This window comes from Symphalangus syndactylus, chromosome X (genome assembly GCF_028878055.3).
Source record: "Symphalangus syndactylus isolate Jambi chromosome X, NHGRI_mSymSyn1-v2.1_pri, whole genome shotgun sequence".
Classification (NCBI taxonomy): Eukaryota; Metazoa; Chordata; class Mammalia; order Primates; family Hylobatidae; genus Symphalangus; species Symphalangus syndactylus.
The window spans coordinates 25,402,751-25,426,879 of record NC_072447.2 but is presented as its reverse complement, the minus strand read 5'-3'; the positions used below and the strand labels follow the sequence as shown (position 1 = coordinate 25,426,879).

Below are 24,129 nucleotides of genomic sequence, written 5' to 3'. Positions count from 1 at the left end.
AGTTCTCTAGGGCTATGGGGATCTATCACAGGATTGCAGCTCATTTAATCTGGATTTACTACTTTATGGGCTGGACTTATGTTTCTATTAATGGTAGTAGCCAGCATAGTGTCCCAAATGCATGTTGAATGGCGTGGAGTGGAAGGACATGTTCTCTTAGCTATTCTGTATGCTAGCAAGTGTCGTTTTCCTGTCTACCTTCTATAATGGCAATACCATGGACATTTCGGTTCCTGTTCTACACTCCTATCATCACCTGATTGATTGGAATGATATTGCTATATAATAAGGATTTCGAACATATATAAGCATTCTGAGGAAACATGAGGTTAGATTGAACTGCAGTGGATGCTCTACCACAGTTCAAGGGCAAGATGATTATGGTTGCCTTGACAACCATAGCTCTGCACTCTCTGTTTTATTACATATTTTTTTCCTATTTGGGAATCCTTTTGAGGAGAAACAAAAGAAATAATGTCAGTAAGGTCTCATTTTCAATTTATGAAGTTTCTGGAAATAATAGAATCTTGTAGCTACAAAAACGTCTCCGTTTCTTAAAATTTCTCCAAACATTGGAAAGTCCAGCCATATGAAATGAACTAAAAATAAGCTTTTACTTATGTCAAAACACAAATATCATCTTTACTCCCTATAGAGGTAATTATTTTGTAGGGACTGAAAGAAAAGATTACTTTTCTATTTCTCTCTAGCATACAGCTGTGACTTCTATTTTTCTACAAAAGGGAAATATTTTTGCCTATAAATTTTCATTAGTATTTTTACCTGTGTTACAGTTATTCAACTGCAAATAGGTATATAAATAAAATAGTCTTACTCTAGGAAATGGCTAGGTTGAGAGACTATCAAACAGTGATACTTTAACAATGTGTTAAATTATTAATTATCAACACATCCTCTTTTAGGTTTCCTTTGTAGACCACACTAGTTTGTTTTTTTTAAGAGAAAAGGTGACAATATTTGGGTCTTTGTAATTGTTTTTTCTGTATTAAAGCAAAAATATAGTATAAATGTATACTACCATGTGACTATAAAAGTCATTGAGAAATATTGTATTGTATTTTGTCCACTCACTTAAGTCTTTCTTTTCTTTCTTTTCTTTTCTTTTCTTTTCTTTCTCTCTCTCTTTTTTTCTTTTTCTTTCTTTCTTTCGTTTTCCCTTCCTTCCTCCCTCCCTCCCTCCCTCCCTCTCTCCTTCCTTCCTTCCTTCCTTCCTTCCTTCCTTCTTTCTTCTTGAGACAGGGTCTCACTGTGTCACCCAAGCTACAGTGCAGTGGCATGATCTCAGCTTACTGAAACCTCCACTCCTGGGTTCAAGTGATCCTCCCACCTCAGCCTCCCCAGTAGCTGGCACTATAGGCACCCACCACCATGCCTGGCTAATTTTTGTAGAGATGGGGTTTTGCCATGTTGCCCAGGCTGGTCTCAAACTCCTGGGCTTCAGCCATCCTCCCCTCTCGGCCTCCCAAAGTGCTGGGATTACAGTGGCTTTATGGAACAAATTTATATGTTAATACTCTAGGATGGGAGTTAGGGAACTTTTCTGTAATGACACAGATGGTAAGTATTTCAGGCTTTTGAGGCTATACAGATTTTGTCACAACTACTCAACTGTGATGTTGTAGCTGAAAGAAGCCATAGATAATATGCAAACGAATGGACTGGGCTGTGTTAAATTAATACTGTATTCACAGAAACAGACAGTGGACTGGATTTGTCCCAGGGGCTGTAGTTTGCCAACTCCTACTCTGGGAGAAAAATTGTTTTGCTTACTTATCTGTCCACAGTCTACAGGGGAGTGTAGTGCTTCAGGCACATTGCTTCTTTTATAATATATGCCTAAACTGAGCATGGTAGTGCACGCCTGTAATCCCAGCTACTTGAGAGGCTGAGGTGGGAGGATCACTTGTGCCCCAGGAGTTTGTGTCCAGCCTGGGCAGCATAGAGAAACCCTCTTCTCTTAAAAAAAAAAATGTGCCTAAAAGTCCATCTTTTCACTCTGCCTTTTGTGTAAAATGTCCCCATTGCTACCATATTGGTTCTATTAGGGAGAAAGGCAGGGGTTACACACTTTTGCAACTCATTAAGGAGAGTAGAAGCAGATATTGATAATAATTTCCTTGTTTTAAAAGCTGTTAGAGCACATGAAAAAAAAATTCAACTACTAAGATTTCCTTACACCCTAGCTGAACTGCTCAGTTAGAACTGCTCTTGAATATCAAAGGCTAATGTGCCCTCCCTGCATAAGCTGGCAATATAAACTGAGGTAGACACTGTGGGATGCAGCCCCTTGGCCCCCAGCTGGCCTCCTCATCCCCATGGGGTCTCCATAGTCACCTGGCACCAACAAAAATGTGCTTTTTTCTTTATTTTTCTTTGAAGTATTCACTGGTGCTTTGTTCAAACTGATTTTAGCATCCTCTTTGAGTTTGAATCAGATACTTCAAAGAAAAATATAGAAAAACGAAAACAAATATCTATGTATTTGTTACTCAGATTTAGTAACTGTTAACATTTGTTATTATTTGCTTTGGATATTTTTATCTTTTTTAAAATAAAGAATCCCTTTCATTGACACAATTGTAACCCACGAATTTTCCCCATTCTTTCTGAAGAGGCTATTGTCAGAGGAATCTGAATTCTTTTCCACTTATTAAAATTGGTTATTGAGAGGCAAAAGAATAGAAAGAATATTGATTTTATGGTATATATTCAGAGCATCACTGGTGCATAGTATAAATGATTTGATCCAATTTGTATGGTTTTCTGCCCATCGAAGACTGAATAATATCATGAATCTACTCCCAAGAGAGACTTAGAAAATGCATCACATCTCTTTCCTATGGGGAATGGGGTATGAATCTAAGAGACAGTAAATATAAACCACCCTAATTCATAATAGAGAGCTGGATACATTTTTCAATTTCAGTGGCAACTTTGATAAGTATCTTATTTTTCTCTGATGCCTTTAACATACTAATTGCCTTGTGGTGTAAATGCTTTCATAAATGCTCTCTCATCTGATCTTGTGTGATAGTTAGAACAGATGGTATTACAGTCCCCTCCCAGGTAAGGGTATGGATGCACTAGGATGTCTGTACAGTGTTTGGCAGTCTTGGCTGGACCTTTGTATCACCTACCGAGCTTTGAAAAGGTACTGATTCTGAGCCTATCCACAGAGGTTCAATCCAACCAGTCTGGGCATCGGTATTCTTTTCTTTTCTTTCTTTTTTTTTTTTGTGATGAAGTTTCACTCTTGTTGCCCAGGCTGGAATGCAGTGGTGCAATCTCGGCTCACTGCAACCTCCGCCTCCGGGTGCAAGTGATTCTCCTGCCTCAGCCTCCTGAGTAGCTGGGATTACAGGCACCTGCCACCACCATGCCCGGCTAATTTTTGTATTTTTTTAGTAGAGATGGGGTTTCACCATGTTGGCCAGGCTGGTCTTGAACTCCTGACCTGAGGTGATCTACCCACCTCAGCCTCCCAAAGTGTTGTGATTACAGGCTTGAGTCACTGCGCCTGGCCGGGCATCAGTATTCTTAATTGATTCTACTGTACTGTTGAGGTTGGGAACCCCCAATGGACCAGTGGTTCTCAGCTAGAGACTATTTGCCCCCACAAGGGGACATCTTACAATGGGACATTTTTTATTATCACAACTGAGAAGGGTCATCCCCCAGCATCTAGTGGGTAGAGACCAGGTTTGCTGCCAAGTATCCTATAGCACCCCTCCAACATAGAATTATCTGGCCCCAAAAGTCAATAATGCTTATGTTGAGTAACCCTGATTTAAGCTGGACTAAAGTCCCTCTGACTCTAAGCCATATTGTTTCCCCAGTCTCAAGTTGCTAGATTATTCAAATTAGTCATCCTCTTATTGCTGCTAATAAAATATATTTTAAGTAGGTTGTTCTTCAAAACAACAATGTTTACAATGACTTTTTAGTTTATCAGGAACCAAGTGATCTTGTGTCATAACCATACTGGGATAGGCAAAAATCCTTATATTAAACATTTTCAATTACTTTTGTCAGAATATGAAACAAGCAAGCAAACACACAAAAAACAACACACCATCAAAAAGAAGAAAAGAGCTATTTCTCAACATAAATTGCTCTGTATGTATTATCCCAGATGAGCAATGCGTATTATATAAAGCAGTGGATTTCAAACTTGAGAGTGCATTGAAGTCACCTAGAGGGCTTGTTAAAATACTGATTGCTGGCCTCATCTCCAGAGTGCCTGGTCAGTAGGTCCGGGGTAGGGTTCAAGCAGTTGCATTTCCAATAAGTTTCCAGCTAAGATTGACATTTCTCCCCTAGGGACTATACTTTGACAATCATTAAGGTAAAGGATTTCTCTATATTAGCATATCAAATGAATATTAACCCTGGGGACCATCTATTAAGGCCTCAAGTTAATATTCCTAAAAGTTAAAAAATCATTTTATCATAGTATACAAATAAAATATGATTCATCAGGAAATACAGAGGGCTTCCTAATTCTACAATTACAATCAGGACAGCCCTATAGAATCACACCTTTTGCTCCCACTTCTAAGAGCAGCAAGAGCTAGCAACAGTAAGCTTTGCTTAAGAACAAGCCTAGTAGTTTTAAGAATGCACAGCTCTCTACCTGATCGGAAATGAAGGGATGCCAGTTCACTGAGATATTTTTTAATGCATCTGGTCAATGAGAAAGTTGATATTTTCTGTTTCCTGATGTGTATCGTTCAAATTATACATAAGTGCTTAAGTGAAAAAAATGACTTGATCCAAATTCCCTTAGCTTTGGATACATTAACATATGCTCATGGAAGGATGGATGGGATATCTAAAATTTTATTGAAGTGTATTGCCTCTCTATAAAATAACAAAACCTTAACTCCTTAAGTAATTAAAATATTTGGCAGAAGTGGCTAAATAATGTTAGATTCAAGTATGGAATCTGAAGCCCATTTCAGGTATTTCAAGAACAAGCCAATGATTCATCCAGTCTATCAGCCAAAGACACTTGACAGAGAGCAGTGACATGGTGTTTTGTGAAAGGCATTTCCATAGTACTAGTGCTCTCATTTTGTTGTCATCCACTAGAAAGAAGTGTATACATTTGTGAAGAAATGCATGAGGATAATAAAACTGTTTAAAAATCCACATTTTCTCAATTTAGATGGACTTTTCTTAAACTAGTCTAAAGTTAGATGTTACCGTATATTTTGTAGGCATAAAAATCTAAACCCCAAAGTGGCAGAATGCAAGAGTACCCGTCCCTTATTTTCTACAGGAGTTCATCTGAATCCCTTGATAGTAAAGATTTTCTTTCTTTCTAGAACCTGACATAATTCCTAGTACATACCAAGTGATAATCACACTTTCACTGAATTTACTTAAATAGCTATGTGAGAGATCCATGTATTTCTGTATTTCATGAATTTCAAGTTATATATTTCAGTCCCATTTAAAGTTAGGATCTTTATAAAGAAAATCCTGAAGAGGACCCAGACTATAGCGTCCAATGTGCAAATTTTTCATTGTGAACTAGAGATTGAGAATAAAGGAAAGTTATTGGAAAATTTTCCAGGAACTAAGCCTTTCTGTTGTGCTGGTATTGATGATATATGTGTCAGTCAGCAGTAAGGCTACCAAAGGTGAACTAAATAATCCCATATCATAAAATGTTTTATAAAACTTAAGCTGCTAAGAAAATCTAAGGATTAAAAAAATGTACCTATTCGCATAGTTCTGCTGTTGTGTGTTTAAGAGCAAACTGAAAGGTTGCTATGGCATTACTTATGCGTGCATGGCAACAGAGCGAACTTAGTGATTCAGCTTGATAAAAGAGGAAATTAGCTCACCATTTCCCTTTCCCCAAATCAGAGTCAGATATCCAAATATTTCGTTTTGAAATGGTATATCCATCAACACGTTCTAATGGATGAAAGTCAGTGGGGGTGGGGGTGGGGGTGGGGGTGGGGGAAAGGTCATAAGATGAAATTCGTATGTCATGTGCTTACTTTAGGGAATGCAACTTGTGTCTAAACAGTCTATTCATATCTCTGCATCCTTCTTTCCCCCGATAGGATGGGGTTTCTCAGTGGCATCTGTTGGGTGAATATACAATGATGAGTAAAACTTTGGCAAAGACAGCAATTTATCAGCCCATATAACTTGGTTCTAATGGAAGTGGATCATCCTAGAATTTGAGAAAGAAACATTGTTCAGCTGTGAAACTCCAATTCCCTGTGTGTAACAGCCCTCCAGGGAAGGAGTAGATTTTGTCAGCATAATATGTGAAGTTTAGTCATTATCAACTGCACAAAGCAGAGGTCAGGCGTGGGCGTACATGTGGGAGGCACTATTGTGAAATCAACCCACAGCCACTGCCCTGCTTGGGTGATCCAATACAAACAGAGCCAAATGTCATGAATAAATGCTGACATTTTATCACATGATTAGTTTAAATATTATTTTACTACTGTGTTTTTTCTTGTATTATTTATCTTTCACATCTTTATTTTGTTTCCGGTTTCCTTTCTTTAAACTGATAAATGAAAAATAGGGAAGTATGGTTTGAGTCAGTACTTTGACCATGAACACAGGAAGTTAACTGAACCCTCCACCACCAGATAAAAAAAAACCTCCAAACCTGTGAATCTTGGAATCTTAGATTTGTTCTGGGTTGACATGGGTTTTGGAATCAAAATTTTATTAATTTATTTTTTAATTTACATAGAGTAAAATTGACCTTCTGGAGGGTATGGTTCTATCAGTTTTGACAAATACATAAAGTTATGTAGCCAACATCAAAATTGTGATACAGAAGAATTCTATATATACCACCCCCCACCCCCACCCCCACCCCCACCCCCACCACCAAATCTCTTCATTCTGCCTTTTTATAGTCAACCCGTCTTTTCACCCTCAGGCTCTGGCAACCGTTGACCTGTTGGAACTGTATTAATCTGACTGTCTTTCTCCACTCTATCTGTTCATGCAACAACCATTTATTGATAATCTATGCTGAGCTCCATTTTAGGTGCTAGGGATGAAATGGTGAACAAGACTGACATAGAAGTTTCTATCTAGAAACAAGATAATAAACAGTAGTAAATCAGTAATTCCAAATTGTGGCAAATGCTGTGTAAAGAACAGAAATATTTCTGTGATAACAGATATCTGAAGGTGAAATCTTTTTTTTTTTTTTTTTTTTTTTTTTTGAGACGGAGTCTCACTCTGTCGCCCAGGCTGGAATGCAGTGGCGCGATCTCGGCTCACTGCAAGCTCCGCCTCCCAGGTTCATGCCATTCTCCTGCCTCAGCCTCCCGAGTAGCTGGGACTACAGGCGCCCGCCGCCACGCCCAGCTAATTTTTTGTATTTTTAGTAGAGATGGGGTTTCACCGTGTTAGCCAAGATGGTCTCGATCTCCTGACCTCATGATCCACCCGCCTCGGCTTCCAAAACTGCTGGGATTACAGGCGTGAGCCACCGCGCCCGGCCAAAATCTATTTTAGATACCATTAAGAAGGTGACTCTGAGAAGGCAGCATGTAATCTGAGGACTGGAGGAGGAGAAGAAACCAGCTGTGTAAGGTGTGGGTGGGGACACATGGGGTAATCATTCCAGGCGGAGGGAACAGTATGTACAAAAGAGAGTTGGGAGTCTAGTGCGTGAAGGGAGCAATGGCATGAGGTGCTGTAGGTAGATAGGCAGAGCCTCACTAAGGTGTATGTACTTCATTGCATTGTAGTGAGAAGCCATTGAATTAGGATGGGGCTCTAATGGGGATGGTTTGATTGATGTTTTGAGCTCTGTGTAGAAAATCTGTGGTAGACGAGCAAGAATGGATACAGGGGACCAGTTGATTTGCAGCCACCATCCAGTTGACTGTTAATGGAAGATTGGGCTTGGCAGCAGCTGCGGAAATGAAGAAGGGATGGATTTGAAGTATATTTTAGAAGTATAAGCAACAGGACTAAGTGTTTAATTAGATATGGGTAAGGGGCTGGTGAAGGAAAAGGGGTAATCAAATGTGATTCTCAAGATCTTGCTTGAGCAACTGGGTGGGCGATGCTATTTACTAACATGAGTAAAATATTGAGAGAGAAACAAGTTTGTATTGGAAAATTTAAAAGCTGGGGTTTTGGACAGGCTGAAATAGAGAAACCCATTAGATATCCATTTGGAGATGTGACGCCCCTAGATGGGGATATGCATGTAGAATTCAGAGGAGAGCTCAGAGCTGAGGAGAGAGAAATTTATGTCATCATTTAACTTTTAATTATTCATTATATCATAAATATACAATTTAAATATATTGTTATTATATTTTGGTATATTAACATTAATATAAAATCTGTATTATTAACAATTTATTCACTGATATTTATTGAGGGACCACCATGAGGGAGACTTAGTGAGGAAATGGAGGTATGATGGTGAGTGCAAGCCTATATGATCCGAGACAGGCTGGCAGTAGTCACACAGATATGTGTAAAATTTAAGGGACCTCAGTACCACAAAGGAGAGCATTCTATGAAAGGGCACGAGAGGGAGATTCGACTAAATCTGGGTGGAGGTGAGGGTCAGGAAAGGCTTCCCTGCGCATTAAAGAATGAGGAAGTGGATTAAGATTAAGGAAAGAACATGGATAAAAGTCGGTGTGGTAGAAGACCAGAGATTTTGGTTCTCAGATGCACTGTGATTCCAATTTAGATGTCCAGAAGGGCATCCCGGGAGCATCTCAAGCACTTCAGGCAATTCACATTCCTTCAGCAAATATTTGTTGAGTACCTGGAGTGTGCCTGAGATTCTTTCAGGTGTTGGAGAATTCAGCAATTTATGTGCAAAAGTTCTTTCCCTCATGAAGCTTGTTTCTTTCCAGTGGGGCTGACTCAGGAGGTTCACAAATTCCAGGTACATCTTCAGAAGGATTGACTAAGAGATGTTGGCCTGCAACAGAGCCATGAGGAGTGCCAGCATTTAGAGCTCTAAAGGAGCAGAAGCAGCAGCAAAGAACCTAGAGCAAGTGGCTAGTGAAGGAAAAAGAGAAAAGGGGTGCATATAGCAAAAGCTGGGGGAGGAAACTGATTCCAGATGGCAAAGCTAATGAATGGCCAGCTAGGTTTGGTGGTGCTGAGGGATCAGGTAAAATAAAAACAGAACAGTCCCCCTTCAGCTTTATAACATGGCAGCATTGGGAATTTTTACCAAACCAGTTTTATCTGAATAGCGGAAGTAGAAAACAGATTGAGTTGCTTTAAGGAGTGTCTGGGAAGTGAAAACTGACAAAGTGAGAAGATATCGGCAATTGAGAAGTGAAAAATTGCTGATGACTTTGGAGAAGTTTGCCTTCAGTTCGGGACTTCATTATTGTCCTGCAGGAAAGAGTCTTCTGTTGGTGGGGAGATTAACTTATTTTTACCCAACTTGTCTATCTAAAAGGAAGAAAGTAGTAATACATTAAAAGATTGAGATTGCTGAGGATGAAATGGGGTAGTATATGCATGCAGTGGATGCTCACTAAAAATAAGGGCTTGCATTTATAGTGTTTTAAGTTTGCCAGTCTCACTCTACCTGACATAAAATTTTCAGTAATTATCTTATTAAATGCCAAGTAAGATTCAAATTATTATTAACTGATACTCAAGGGAAGAAATAGGGTAAATTAAGCAAATTGCCCTAATAACGCTGCACATAAGCCATGGCCCTCGGAGAATTTGAATCCATATTTGCTGTGGTTTGGACGTGGTTTGTGTGTCCCCATCAAATCTCATGTTGACATTTGACGATTAGCATGGTGATATCGGAGGTGGGGCCTAGTGGGAGATGTCTGGGTTACAGGGCATCTTGATTTTGTGAGCCAGAACAAAGGCATTCTTGTTCCTGTCTCTATTTGAATAGTATCTTTGGTGAGAGAGTGCCAGCATCATCTATTTATTACCCTTCATGCTCAGTGACTATGTGAAAAGAAAGGAAAAGACCTTTAAAGCTGGGGTGATTGTCTAGACAGTCCTAAAATAGCTGTTCCAGGTGCAAAGGAAACCATAAAATGCAGACAAAGCATGAGGCTCCTTTGGCAAAAATACAGTGTGTTTGAACTCTCATGGGCTCCCTGTAAATTATGAAGTAGAAAATGCCCAGGAGACTGGATTCCAATAATTATGATCATTAGTTATTTTAAATTGCCACCACTTACTTCACACAGAGGCATTCTCTGTGTGCTAAATTATATTTAAAATATTTTTTAAATAATTATTTGAATAATTCAGAGCTGAAATAGTCCAGGCTGAACTATTTAGCAGGCTGAAACACCTGTGCAAGCTTTAATTCAAAATATACAGAGAAGTGACTTCATTTTTCACTCCACTGTGGAGGTCTTCTAATACAAAACAAGAACAAGACCTTTGGCAGGAGCCCATGCCCCCTGGTTCTGCGCCCTCTTGCCCTCTACTTTGTCCCGTGCCTACCCACTGCACTCTCAAGGTCCACCATGGCCCGGCCCTGCTCCACTCCAGCCGTGTCCTCTAGGGGATCGCTGCCACCTTTTACCTAGGCCTCCCCACCATGGCCTCTGCCAGAGCCAGCTCCTTGTGGGCCCATGTGGAAATGAGACCTCCACATCCCATCCTGGGAACCACCAAAGCCTTTAAGAGGGATATCAATAGCAAAAAGATGAATCTGGGAGTTGGTGCCTTCCGGGACGATAAGAGACCCAGTTAGATTACCATAAAAAATTTAGACAATAGCAAAGATTTGGAACCAACCCAGATGTCCATAAATAATAAACTGGATAAAGAAAATGTGGCACATATACACCATGGGATACTATGCAGCCATAAAAAAGGGTGAGTTCATGTCCTTTGCAGGGACATGGATGAAGCTGGAAACCATCATTCTCAGCAAATTATCACAAGAACAGAAAACCAAACAGCGCATGTTCTCACTCATAAGTGGGAGTTTAACAATGAGAACACGTGGGCATAGGGAGGGGAACATTACACACTAGGGCCTGTCAGGGGGTGGGGACCTAGGGAAGAGAAAACATTAGGAGAAATACCTAATGTAGGTGACGAGTTGATGGGTACAGCAAACCACTATGGCATATGTATATCTATGTAACAAAACTGCACATTTTGCACATGTACCCCAGAACTTAAAATATAATAAAAAAAATTTAGACAAGGAATACCTGCCCATTTGGGGACAAGCTGCATTTTCCAAGGCATCTGCAGAACTAGCCTTGGGTGAGAAGAGCAAAGTGTTGAAAAGTGGCCAGTCTGTCACTGTGTGGATCATTTCTGGAACTGGGGCCTTAAGGGTTGGAGCCAGTTCTGTGCAAAGATTTTTAAAGTTTTTGAAGACAGAGATGTCTTTCTGCCCAAACCACCCTGGGGAAATCACACACCTGTCTTCAGGGGAGCTGGCATGCAACTACAAGATTGTCAATACTATAACCCCAAGACTTGCAGTTTTGACTTCACGGGTGCTATGGAGGACATTTCAAAAATACCAGAGCAAAGTGCTCTTCTCCTGCATGCCTGGGACCCTCATGCAAAGCAGTGGAAGGAAATAATAATAGTGGCAAAGAAAAAGAAACTCTGCGTTCTTTGATATGGTCTACCAAGGCTTTGCCAGTGGTGATGGTAACAAGGATGCCTGGGCTGTGTGCAACTTCATTGAATGGAGCATTAATGTTTGTCTCTGTCAATCATATGCCAAGAACATGGGCTTTATATGGTCACTGTATGGGAGCCTTCGCTGTGATCTGCAAAGACAGTGAATGACACCAAAAGAGTGGAGTCAGTTGAAGACCCTGATCCATCCCATGTATTCCAACCCTTCTCTCAATGGGGCCTGTATTGCCTCTACCATTCTGAACAGCCTGGGTTTGTAAAAACAATGGTTGCAAGAAGTGAAAATCATGGCCAACTGCATTATTAGCATGCAGACTCAGCTGATCTCCAACTGCAGTAAGGAGAGTTCCTCACACATCTGACAACACATGACTGACTAAATTGGCATGCTTTGTTTCACAAGGCTAAAGCCTGAACAGGTGGAGAAGCTAACCAAGGAGTTTTCCATCTATATGACAAAGGATGGCTGCATCCCTGTGGCAGGGATCGCCTCCAGCAACACGGGTAATCTTGCCTATGCCATTCACCAGGTCATCAAGTAATGTCCCTGGTGTGAGGGAATAGATACAAATTTTCTGTCTTCAGCTGCTGCTACCATGAGCTTCACATGGAGGATAAGGGAGGGTAGATGGTGGTGAGTAGATCTTTTTTTTTTTCAACCACAGTGCATAATACTGAGTGATTGAATGCATTTCTTAGAAAAGAACATGTAGCGACATTGGGCAGAGGCATTGTGGCTGGTATCTAGGACTTTGTGACTCTAAACCAAACTCTCCTGCATCTTTTTATCTCCAACTTTTCCGAAAGGGTTTACATGTGTGAGAAACTCATAGCACCAAAAAACCTGTCAATTATGCCACTGCAATATTTCAGAAGCTTTAACTGAAGCATCTTATGGTGTCAGCGGTTCTTCATGAGAAATAGCACACATTAGAGGCTTTGAGAGAAGACCTAGTTCTGTCATTAACAGTCAGCCTCAAGTTTGTCCTCCCATGATAGAGCAACCTTATCAACAGACCATATAACAGAAATTGTGTTTTATGAAAACCAATGAGTCTGCTGCCACTGCAGCAAGGAAAATAAAAGGTGCTTTTTCCTGTCTTATTTAAGAAAAAGAAAAGCCTATCTCTTCTCCTTTTTCATGCTGTTCTTTTCCTTATGCACAAAGATTTTTAACTATCCTAGATTTTCATCCCATTCTACTACTGGATTGACCATCTACCCTGTATTAGTCCATTTTCGTGCTGCTAATAAAGGCATACTGGAGACTGGGTAATTTATAAAGGAAAGGTTTAATTGACTCATGGTTCAGCATGGTTGGGGAGGCCTCAGGAAACTTACAATCATGGTGGAAGGGGAAGTAAACAAGTCCTTCTTCACATGCCAGCAGCAAGAAGACTTGCTGAGCAAAAGGGGCAAAAGCCCCTTATAAAACCATCAGATCTCATGAGAACTCACTATCATGAGAATAGCATGAGGGTAACCATCCCAGTGACTCAGTTACCTCCCACCAGGTCCCTCCCATGACGTGTGGGGATTATGGGAACTACAATTCAAGCTGAGATTTGGGTGGGAGCACAGTCAAAGTATATCAAGCCCCATCCTACTTGGATTTATTTAAGAATAAAGAACATATTTTTCTAATGACGCCATAGCCTTACTTTTCTCAATGGAGAAGGTAACTGCAATTTATCTGAGCATCCTCTTCAATGATTGTGTAATTGTCTCCTGCTGGATGTTGCCTCTGCCCAGTTGGATATCCTCCTTTCATTGAATATGGAAAGCAGATTAGTGGTTGCTAGATTTAAGAAGATGATGAGTTGAGAGGGAGGTGCAAGTAGCTGTAAAGGGGTAGCATGAGGAATCCTTGTGGCAATGAAACTGTTCTGTGCCCTGACTATTGTGGTTGTCACACAAAGGTACATATGTGATAAAATTGCATATAACTAAATACACACACACACATTCACACACAAATGATAACATGTAAAACTTGTGAATTCTAAATAAGATAGTTGAATCAATGTCAGTTTCCTGGCTGTGACATTATACTATAGTCATGAAAGATGTTACAACTGGGGGAAACTGGGAGAAGAGTATAGGAGATGGCTCTATATTATTTCTTACAAATGAACGTGAATCTACAATTATCTCAAAATAAAAAAGTTTAGTCTAAAATGCATTTATCAACATGAACTTGAGTCAAACCATCTTGGAAGAGAGGCACTTTGATGTATTCACTTCACAAAGCATAGGGATGAAGATCTATGGTATTACCAGCAAGCCAAACCACATGACCTTCTGCTGTCTGTACCCTGTGGCCCTGCACTGTGGATAAGGGAATGTATGTGTCCTCTAGAACATTTTTGTTTTGATTGCTTTGTGTTTGTTTGCATCAAGGAAAAATTTGCAAATGAGTGAGAATATATGTGTACATCTCTAAGATTCATCAGCACCCAAAATACCAGAGAAAGCCAGACATCATAGGGAAGCCCTGAGCAGAATGTACAAAAAAGGATTGAATAATCTGGTTATTCAGAGAAAGCATATTCCTAGGGGATGGATCTAAGAGTAGCTTGTTCATGAAAATGGTGGGAAAAATATAGCAGCAAGAGGGTCACTAGGTGGAAGTAATATGTCTAGTTTTTGTGAGAGCCACACTTGAGCTAAACCTTTAAAATCCAATCAAAGAATGAAAATGAATAGATTAGTGTGAGGAGGTAAACGTATCATTTGAAAATAGCCTTGGACTTGGGTACTTTGCTCTCATTGATTTAGCAATATGCCCCATTTTGTTAGTTGTTTATACATAGCTTCACAGTTTTAAAGTAAGCATAGCCAGTTATGTCTATGATTTCTCTGTTTTCAGTTATATTTGCCCAGGAAAGTCTAATCAACAAACAGTTATCAGTTATCTTACCCATGACAACATTGTGAGATGTTGTGAGATGCCAAGAATAGGCCACAAGAGCCTCTTGGTGATGGTCTCAGACCTCCAAAACCAATAAAGAAGAATAACACACAGTAAATCAGTAACAGATCTATAGCATTTGAATTCACATGGAGAATTTGTTTAGTGGGCCTGACTAAATGCCTTCACTTTGCAGTTCACAGAGCCTTGTGTTTATTCTGCCTATCTTAAGCATGGTTTTACTCATTTCGTGGGAGCAGTTGGCTCATGTCTTTTACCTATTTCATTTACTAACTCTAAGGGAGTCAAGAAGAAACTTCCCCTTTGCGCTCTAAAGGGTCACTGAAAATACACTGGCATGAGGCAGATTGATTAATAGAAGAAAAGGCATACACATTTATTTAACTTGTATACACAGAAACCTTCGGAATGAATACCTAACATACGGGGGAAAATGGACAGTTGTCCATTTTTATGCTTAGGTTCAACATGTGGACAGCCATGTAGAAATGTGATTGGACAGAAAGGGTCTGATTTAAATGCTAATGGAATGAGTAGGGGAAACCCAGTAAGGCCTGTCCATCTAGATTCTTCTTGGCCTCTCTGAGAAGCATTTCTTCCTTCTTGATGTGAGAGAGGACCCTGTCTGGAACAGGAGTCTTAGGATCTACAGTCAAACAAATTAGGTCTGATCATTTCTTCATGGCCAGTTTTTACGTAGAATATTTTTAGGTTTTATGACTGACTTTCAGGAAAGGGGTTCTGATTTGTATGGTCTATCTTGGGGAAAAGGGATTTTAGTTTCTATGGCTATCCTTAGGGCAAAATGGGACTGAGAGACAGGAGGACAGGAGAAGGTCAGGAGAAACTTTTGCTTCTGAAGCTGCTCAGCAGCAGTCTTCATTTTGAGATACTGTTTTCTGAGCCCCAACAAAATTCTTCTAACATGCTGAACATGTGCCAGGCACTATTCTAACATCCATGAGAATAGAGAGGAAAGGAAGAGAGGGATCCTGCAGCTTTCCAGTTGGGTTCTGAGATGATGACACCATTGACTGGGTGACTCCAGTTGATTTGCTAAATCTATTCTCTTCATTTTGACTTTGCCACCTTCTTACCATGGGTCTATGAGCAAGTTTCTCCACCCTTCTATTAAATATCTGTGAAATGGGAGCAATGGTGGTGTTGTGATGATTAGATGAGTAAACACATCTAGAGCATAGAGTTCTATGCCTGGCACAAAGGAAGCCCTCAGTTAATATTTGCGGGATGTGAAAAAGATTGTGTTTATCTGGTTTTCAAGACCATCCTCCTCAGAGACGCCAAGGATAGTTACTATGCTTTCTGGACTTCTAAGACCCACGTGCATCTCGTTAACCCTTGAGAAATCTAGTGGGCTCTCAGAATTTTTAAAATTATATATTAATTATAATTGTATTTATTTGGTGAACAGTGATGTTATGAATTTTGAATACAATGTGTAATGATTAAATTGAGCTGATTAACATATGCATCCCAAATATTTAATCTTTTTGTGATTAGAACATTTGAAATTTACTCTCTGTAATTATGAAATGTATGGTACTCAGTTATTAGCTATATTCAACATGCTGTGCAGCAGATCTCCAAAAAAAATTAAATGTCTTCCTCCTTTCTGAGGCTTTGCACCCTTTGACCCCATTGCTGACATCCCCCAGCCTCACCAGCTTGGTGGAGCACCTTGAGATGTGCTTATTACAGTAGCTGGGATGTAGTCAGTGCTAAAAAATTGTTAGCTTTTGCTGTTGTGCATGTGGTTGTTGTTGTTATTGTAAAATGGTGGCTGGAATCCACTTGCGAATATGCAGTCATGTTACAAATAAGGATGTTTCTGTCAATAATGGACCACATAGACAACAATGGTCTCATAAGATTATAATACCATATTGTTACTCTACCTTTCTATGTTTAGATATGTTTAGATACACAAATACTATTGTGTTACACTTACCTACAGTATTCAGTATAGTAACATGCTGTACAGGTCTGTATTACAGGAGCAATAGGCTGTACCATCTAGCCTAGGTGTGTAATAGGTTTGTGTAAGTACATGCTATGATGTTCACTTCGTGGTCCACTAGGTCACTGGTAAGCCTTTCTGTACCTTTTTGTATATAACTCTTTGTATATCTGCCACACTGTATGATAATGCTTAGGTGTTTGTATAAATACACTCTATGATGTTCACAATGACAGTTTTCTCAGGATATATCCTCATCATTAAGTGACACGTGATTGTACTTTAACAGAGATACAATTCTTGAAAAACTTGTTAGAAGGAGATGGGAGAAATAACAGAAATAAAGGTAGTGTCTTGAATTTTTCAATTCTTAAACTAATCAATTCATTAAAACAGCTGTCATTAATTACTTAAAGTCAGGCAGGTGAGGGAAAGAATGGCTTGATATTTTCTAATTTATCACTCTTTTGCGTTGCCCCTGGCTAAACAAACTGTGGCTGCTGCTACAGCTAAGTATGTCAAACTGTTGAATACCCAAGCCAGGCTTTTGAAATGTTGAAAAATGACTACTCCTGTGTTGATCCATAACATCTTTACCATCTTACAGAGAGCTGATGAATCATGTCTCTAGCACCAGGTTCAGGAACTTCCCATAATGATCTCATAACTCTGGTGCCAACATTGCCCGGGCTCGGTAGCCTTCATGAAATTTATTATTAAAGTTTGAGATTTGTTCTTGTGTAGGTGTAATGGGATTAGTCGAATCGCAAAGGTGATAGGGCTGCTATTTAGAGAAAAAGCTCCTTTCTAACACTTGCCTTTTCTAATGAGTCACCATAATACCTCTGTAATTATTACATTGATTGTCTTTTGCAGAATTAGATTTTTTTTGTAACTCCGGGAGATTTTGATTAGAACATTCAGTTATTTTGTCTGAAGAGTGATCTAGCTACATGAGTTAATAGTCTTTGGATTGAATGTGTTGAAAATTAAGTTGAAATTAGAATTTTTGTACACCAAGGCTTCAGGTGCCCTTTAGCAACTTTGGGACACGAAGATATCTCTACACTCAGAAATAAGTTTTACTGAAAAGTTTTTGGTGGTGAAAAAAATAAAATACCTCAAACAAGCTGCAGAAGCAAAGATTTTCCCAGAAATTCTCAACAACTATGAGGATAGACTAGAAGTTCTGCAAGGGCAGACACTTGTACATCATTAATCCTTGACAGAATTAGTAGGAATCCTTTGGATTTTAGCCAGTGTGGCAGAGTACCCTGAGACGTGACAGAAGAGAATGGTAGTGGTCAGGCACTGAATTCAGTTGACTTTACTGGTTTCTAAGAACTCATCATGCATTCACATAGAATCTTTGTCAACTTCACAAAAATCCTAGTAGAGTGAGATTTTTATCCCGATTTTTAAAGTGAGCCATGTAGGTAACTTGCTCCCAAATTACTCAATAAATGCTGCATCTGGATTAGAATCTATCGGAGGCTGGCTTCCCCATCTGGACTTCAGTATGACTTCATTAATGCTCCCCACCCTCTCCAGCCCTATGCTGGTCCACTAGTCACTGGTATACCTTCCTATACCATAACTATATCTTCCGCACAGAATAATAATGCCCAGATGTTTGGAGATGAATGTGCAAAGTTCAGAAATGACTGTAGACAACATTTTACTTTCCTTCACGATGAAATGAGAAAAATTAACACCAATCTAATACCAAAACAAAATAATTTACCAAAAAGGTGATTTTCTTGTAATGTGAAGGGTTCAATATGAACTAGCACTGAATATTGTTTGAAAGAGTTCCATATTAATGCATGTCAGAGAAGCAGGCCAGATGCTGACTAAATCAGCAATGTCTTTGTTGATGCTTTTGGCCTGTAAAGTACCTGTAAAGTACCTTTAAAACCCTGTAAAGTATCTTGTAATGGTGTAGAATAATCAAAGACTTGGGATAACTTCTGTGGTCACCAAGCCTGTTGTAAATGAATAACCAGGACTTTTGTTTTGATAAATCTAATCTACATTCCTCTGTAGCACACGATTATACTCAAAAGCAGGTTATGTTTGTCCCCAAGTTCCTGGGTACCATTGTGAAATCAGGCTCAGACCTGACTTTTTCATATCTTTTTACCTGAGCCCCTACATCCCTGGCACCAACAGAGGACATGGTAATAGTCACTAAATGAACCCACAATATCTGTGTTTAGGAGGAGTGACATTTTTTGGCTTATTGCTGGTATTCAAATGCCTCTTTACTCACCTATCTTTGACAACATCCCTCTGGATTAGGTACTCACTTAGTAGGCCCTTCCCATAGGTGTTCAACATTCCAAAATTATTTGATACTTTGCAAAACATCCAGCAACATCAAATATTTGACAATCTTTAAAGGGCTGAATTTAGTTTGGCCTTAGAACAAAACAATCTGATTAAAGTAATGCATACTAAAAAGTGAATGACTAATATGTTTTGTTTTGTATTATTCGAAATTTTAGAGAAACATTTTTTTTTGCCTTACAAGTCTTTAAAATGAAATGTGTGAGCAAGATTTTCTTTTCTTTCTTAGCAGGAATGAATGTCAGATGTCCTTTTCTTACCTCAACTTCTCTTTACTACCCCATTCAGAAACTTGACACCTTTCTCCTGAAGTGTTGATGACATGTAATCTAAAGAATATCTTGGACATTTAGGAAAATTAAACACATAGGAAACTTTTTTTCCTTCCTAGCATGAAGTTTTCTATTTTTCTTTCCTTTGGGTGGGGCAAAACATTAGTAACTTATACAGTGCTACTCCCTAATGTAAAATTATAAAGTAATTTGTATTTAGGGATGTAGGGTTTTTTTTTTTAGATTTAATGTGTACTTATCATGAAATCAGTGGATGATTGGGTCAAGTCTATGACATTATTTAACTATGCGGTCTGCCATGGCATTATTTAATGAAATAATTTTAAAAAATGCTTTTATTTTACTGTAAGCCATTGAAGAAAAATTTTACTCAAAGTTTAACAAGTGTTTAGTTCATGATGAGGCATCTGCAGATGTAAGCAATCATATTACTGTGCCATCATTTAGTTTTATGGAAAATGAAAACATTTACTTAAGGCTGTTAAAAATTTGATTTTTAATAGTGCCTCCTAAGCAATACAGGCTACCACCTATTTTTGACATCGAGGGATAAAGAGTTACTCAGATTCACTCAAGCTTTAGCTGTATTGATTCTACGATGGGTTTTTCTTAGCATGTCAACTGATTCCTGTTTTATAGTGAAGGCATTACTTTGAGTCAATATCAAAGTACATGATCCCCTCAACCTTCAATTGTGTTTCCTGCTTTGTGAGGTGCCAACAATAGCAAGAAGGGGTAATTTAAATTCCACTTTCCATAGGAAAAAAAAATCTCGGCTGGGCACAGTGGCTCACGCCTGTAATCCCAGCACTTTGGGAGACCGAGGCAGGTGGATCACCTGAGATCGGGAGTTCAAGACCAGCCTGACCAACATGGAGAAATCCTTTCTCTACTAAAACTACAAAATTAGCTGGGTGTGGTGGTGCATGCCTGTAATCCCAGCTACTTGGGAGGCTGAGGCAGGAGAATTGCTTGAACCCAGGAGGCAGAGGTTGCAGTGAGCTGAGATCATGCCATTGCACTCCAGCCTGAGCAACAAAAGCGAAACTCCATCTCAAAAAAAAAAAAAAAAAAAAAAAAAAAGAAAAGAAAAATCCCTTTGGTAAAACATTATATATTCTCTAAACAGGGATTCTCTTCACACCATTTTGAATTGCGTGCTTCTTGCCTTGTTGCACAGATTAAACTGGGAAACAATTTTATCTGTAGCAGGGTTTCTAAACGTCAGCTCTATTGACATCTGGGGGCAGATCATTCTTTTTTTGTGAGGGGCTGTCCTGTGCATTGCAGGATGTTGAGCAGGATGCCTGGTTTGTAGCCGCTAGATGCCAGTAGCACCTTCCCCTCAGTTGAGACAACCAAAAATGTCTCCAGACATCCCTAAATGTCTTATTGGGTGTGAAGTCATCCTCAGTTGAGAGCTACTAATCTAGCAAATTAGCATATTTCTAGCAAAATAGCATAACTACTTTAAAAAATAAGTTTGGTCTAGGATGTTTTTGTCTTTCAAATGAGGTATATTTTAGATCATTATCACTTCCATAATAAATAATAATTACAGAAGCCAAAATACAGGTTTCAGATGTTATCTGTGTAGGAACGTGAATAACAGTGACAACATTTTCTGAAAGAATAATTTGTATGTAGAGACTAACAAAGGTGTTTTTCTCATTTGTGCATTTAATTGTGATACAATGATATGATTATATTTAGCGATAAATGAATAATCTTCAATAGAATATTATACAAAGAAATGAACAATTCAGAAAAAATAATAGCTTTCATATTTTGTCCTGTATTATTGAAGTAAGCACATTGTACCCACTTGATATGCTTATTATTCTTAAAAATTCCCCACATTTCTTGGTAAATTTGAGTAATTCCTGTATTGTCAGTGAATACATTATAATTTTAATGGTGATTGATAAGCATTTTGATCTCTAGATTTATTATCATTAAACAATGCAGTCACACACTTTAAACAGACTTAGTAGAAATTTTCTTATTTTTCTTATTTGGAACATTTATCAGACTAAAGAATTTTGAGTGAAACCAACCACTACTTTGTGCTGCATATATGAGAGCACTTCAAAAAGTTCATTGGAAAAATTAAAAGATAAGAAATAATAAATAGAAACTTTATTTCTCAGCATCAAGCTCAAGACACTTTTTTGAGGAATGATACCAGCCATTTTAGTCCATCTCTAAAGAACTAAGGGTCCTGGGAATTTTACCATGTCATTGCAATCTTTTTTATTTTATTAACTGAAGACAAATGGGTGCCCTTTAGATTTTTTATTTTTTTTAAGATTAGGAAGCAAAAATAAGTCAGAAGGAGCCAAATCAGGACTGGAAGGTGAATGCTTAATAATTTCCCATAGAGACTCTCACAGAATTGCCCTTGTTTGATAAGAGGAATGAGCCAGGACCATTTAGCATTTTGCTAAAGCTTTGGCTAACTTTCTCAAAATACTCTCAGTAAACAGATGTTAATTGAGTTTTGGCCCGCTAAAAAGTCAAACAAAATTCCTTGAGCATCCCAAAACACTGTTGCCATGACCTCTGCTCTTGACCAGTCTGCTTTTACTTTGACTGGACCACTTCCTCTTGGTAGCCACTGCTTTGATTGTGCTTTGTCTTCAGGATGGTACTGGGAAAGCCATGTTTCATCTCCTGTTACAATTCTTTGAAGAAATGCTTCAGGATCTTGGTCCCACTTGTGAAAAATTTCCTTCAAAAGCTCTACTCTTGTCTGCAGCTGATCTAAGTGCAATGGTTTTGGTAACTTTAGGGTGTAAAGTTTGCTTGACTTTAATTTTTCAGTCAGAATTGTGTCAGCTGAACCAATTGAGATGTCTATGGTGTTGGCTATTGTTTCTGCTGTTAATCATTGGTCCTCTTCAATTAGGGCATGAAAAAGATGAATTTTTTTCCTCACAAATTGATATGGATGGCCTGCTACTGTGGGCTTCATCTTCAACATCATCCCTTCTTCTTTTTTCTTTTTTTATTTTGAATTGGAGGTTTTCACGCTTGTCACCAGACTGGAGGGCAATGGTGCGATCTCGGCTCACTGCAACCTCCGCCTCCTGGGTTCAAGCAATTCTCCTGCCTCAGCCTCCTGAGTAGCTGGGATTACAGGTGCCCACCACCAAGTCCAGCTAATTCTTGTATTTTTAGTAGAGACAGGGTTTCACCATGTTGGCCAGGCTGGTCTCAAACTTCTGACCTCAGGTGATGTGCCCACCTCAGCATCCCAAAGTGCTGGGATTACAGGCGTGAGCCACCACACCCAGCCCTCATCTCTTCTTAAAATGAGTTTTTCATTTGCATACTGTTGATATCTTTGGGGCACTGTCCTCATAAACTTTTAATAAAGCATCAGTGATTTCACCATTCTTCCACCCAATCTTCACCATAAATTTGATGTTTGTTCTTGCTTCAATTTTAGCAGAATTCATGTTTCCTTGACAGGGGCGCTTTTCAAACTGATGTCTTATCTTTCTTAGTGACTCAAACTACATCTTGTTAAGGCAGGTCATAACAAGTTAGTAAGAATTTATTTTGGTGCAATATACATTTGAAATTTTTGTATAGTTCTTTCATAATGCATATTTTCTATGAACTTTTTAAAGTCCCCTCATACTTTCTCTTTGTTCATTTTACTAGCATGTTTGACTAAGATAAGTTTTAAGGGCAAAAGTATGACTTATATGGTTTTTATAATTAAGTAAGTATTTCTGTAATATTCCACATTATTGCCAGTTCTTTCCAGGGAGAAGTTTTTCCAGCTCATTCCTGAATAATTGTTACAAACCATTCATATTCATCTAAGGTATTTCTGATAACTAATATCAAAACCTTCAGAATTTCAGGGTATACTATGCTTAGCAATATTACTTGGAGCTTCTATTCAAACAGCAGAAACAGATTGTTTTCCTTTATCCAAAATATAATATAAGTTACATCATGTAAAGCAGTGATAACATTTTGGGTTAAACCCCAAATCACAACTTCTGGGTGAGAATCCTTGAAATTTTAATATAATCAGCAGAAGCATTCTGGTAGAGTTTAAAAATGTTTATACCTAAGAAACAGTCACTCCAGATTTGTCAGTCTATTGTGCTTAAATATGAAAAAAAATGTGTACATACAACACTTAGGCAAAATAAATTCACAGAATGAGTTCTGTATGAATATAACATTGTGGACAATTTTATCCTATTTACCACATCAATTGATCAAATAAGTTTATGTGAATGTATGCTGTCTTGGGAGGCCAAGGCAGGTGGATCACCTGAGGTCAGGAGTTCAAAACCAGCCTGGCCAACATGGTGAAACCCCGTCTCTACTAAAAATACAAAAAATTAGCCAGGCATGGTGGTGCATGCCTGTAATCCCAGCTACTTGGGAGGCTGAGGCAGGAGAATGCTTGAACCTGGGAGGCAGAGGTTGCAGTGAGCTGAGATCATGCCATTGCACTCCAGCCTGGACAACAAGAGTGAAACTCTGTCTCAAAAAAAAAAAAAAGTATGCTATCAGTGTTTCTCACTGGGGGAATTTTGCACCTCCCCCCAGGACACATTTGCCAATGTCTGGAGACTTTTGTGGTCATATTTGGGAGGGGTGATTTGCTACTGGCCAAGGATGCTGCTAAACATCCCACAGTTCAGAGGACAGCAACACCCACCACAAAAACGAGTGATCTCACCCAAATAGCAAGAATGCCAAGATTGAGAAACTCGGTACTGTAGAGATGATCAATAAAATGTTTTTTCTTTATTCTCCAGTGATTTTCTTGAGATGTTCTTCAGGTTTGGGACATTTTGCAAATGTTAACTTGCATCACTATATCTGTGGGTATGCCAACAGTCTTACTCACATATGTCACGTCACAGCAGAAAGAAAAGATAATCTCTTAATTG

The 24,129-nt window shown here is 38.9% G+C and overlaps 1 protein-coding gene and 1 pseudogene across 3 annotated transcripts in view; both read left to right on the top strand.

Moving 5' to 3' along the window:
• The window catches only part of ARHGAP6 (Rho GTPase activating protein 6), a 523,176-nt gene that overhangs the window by 307,934 nt on the left and 191,113 nt on the right, over positions 1 to 24,129 (top strand). The gene's annotated exons all lie outside the window — the stretch shown is intronic.
• LOC129475064 (aspartate aminotransferase, mitochondrial-like) lies at positions 8,927 to 12,204 on the top strand (annotated as a pseudogene).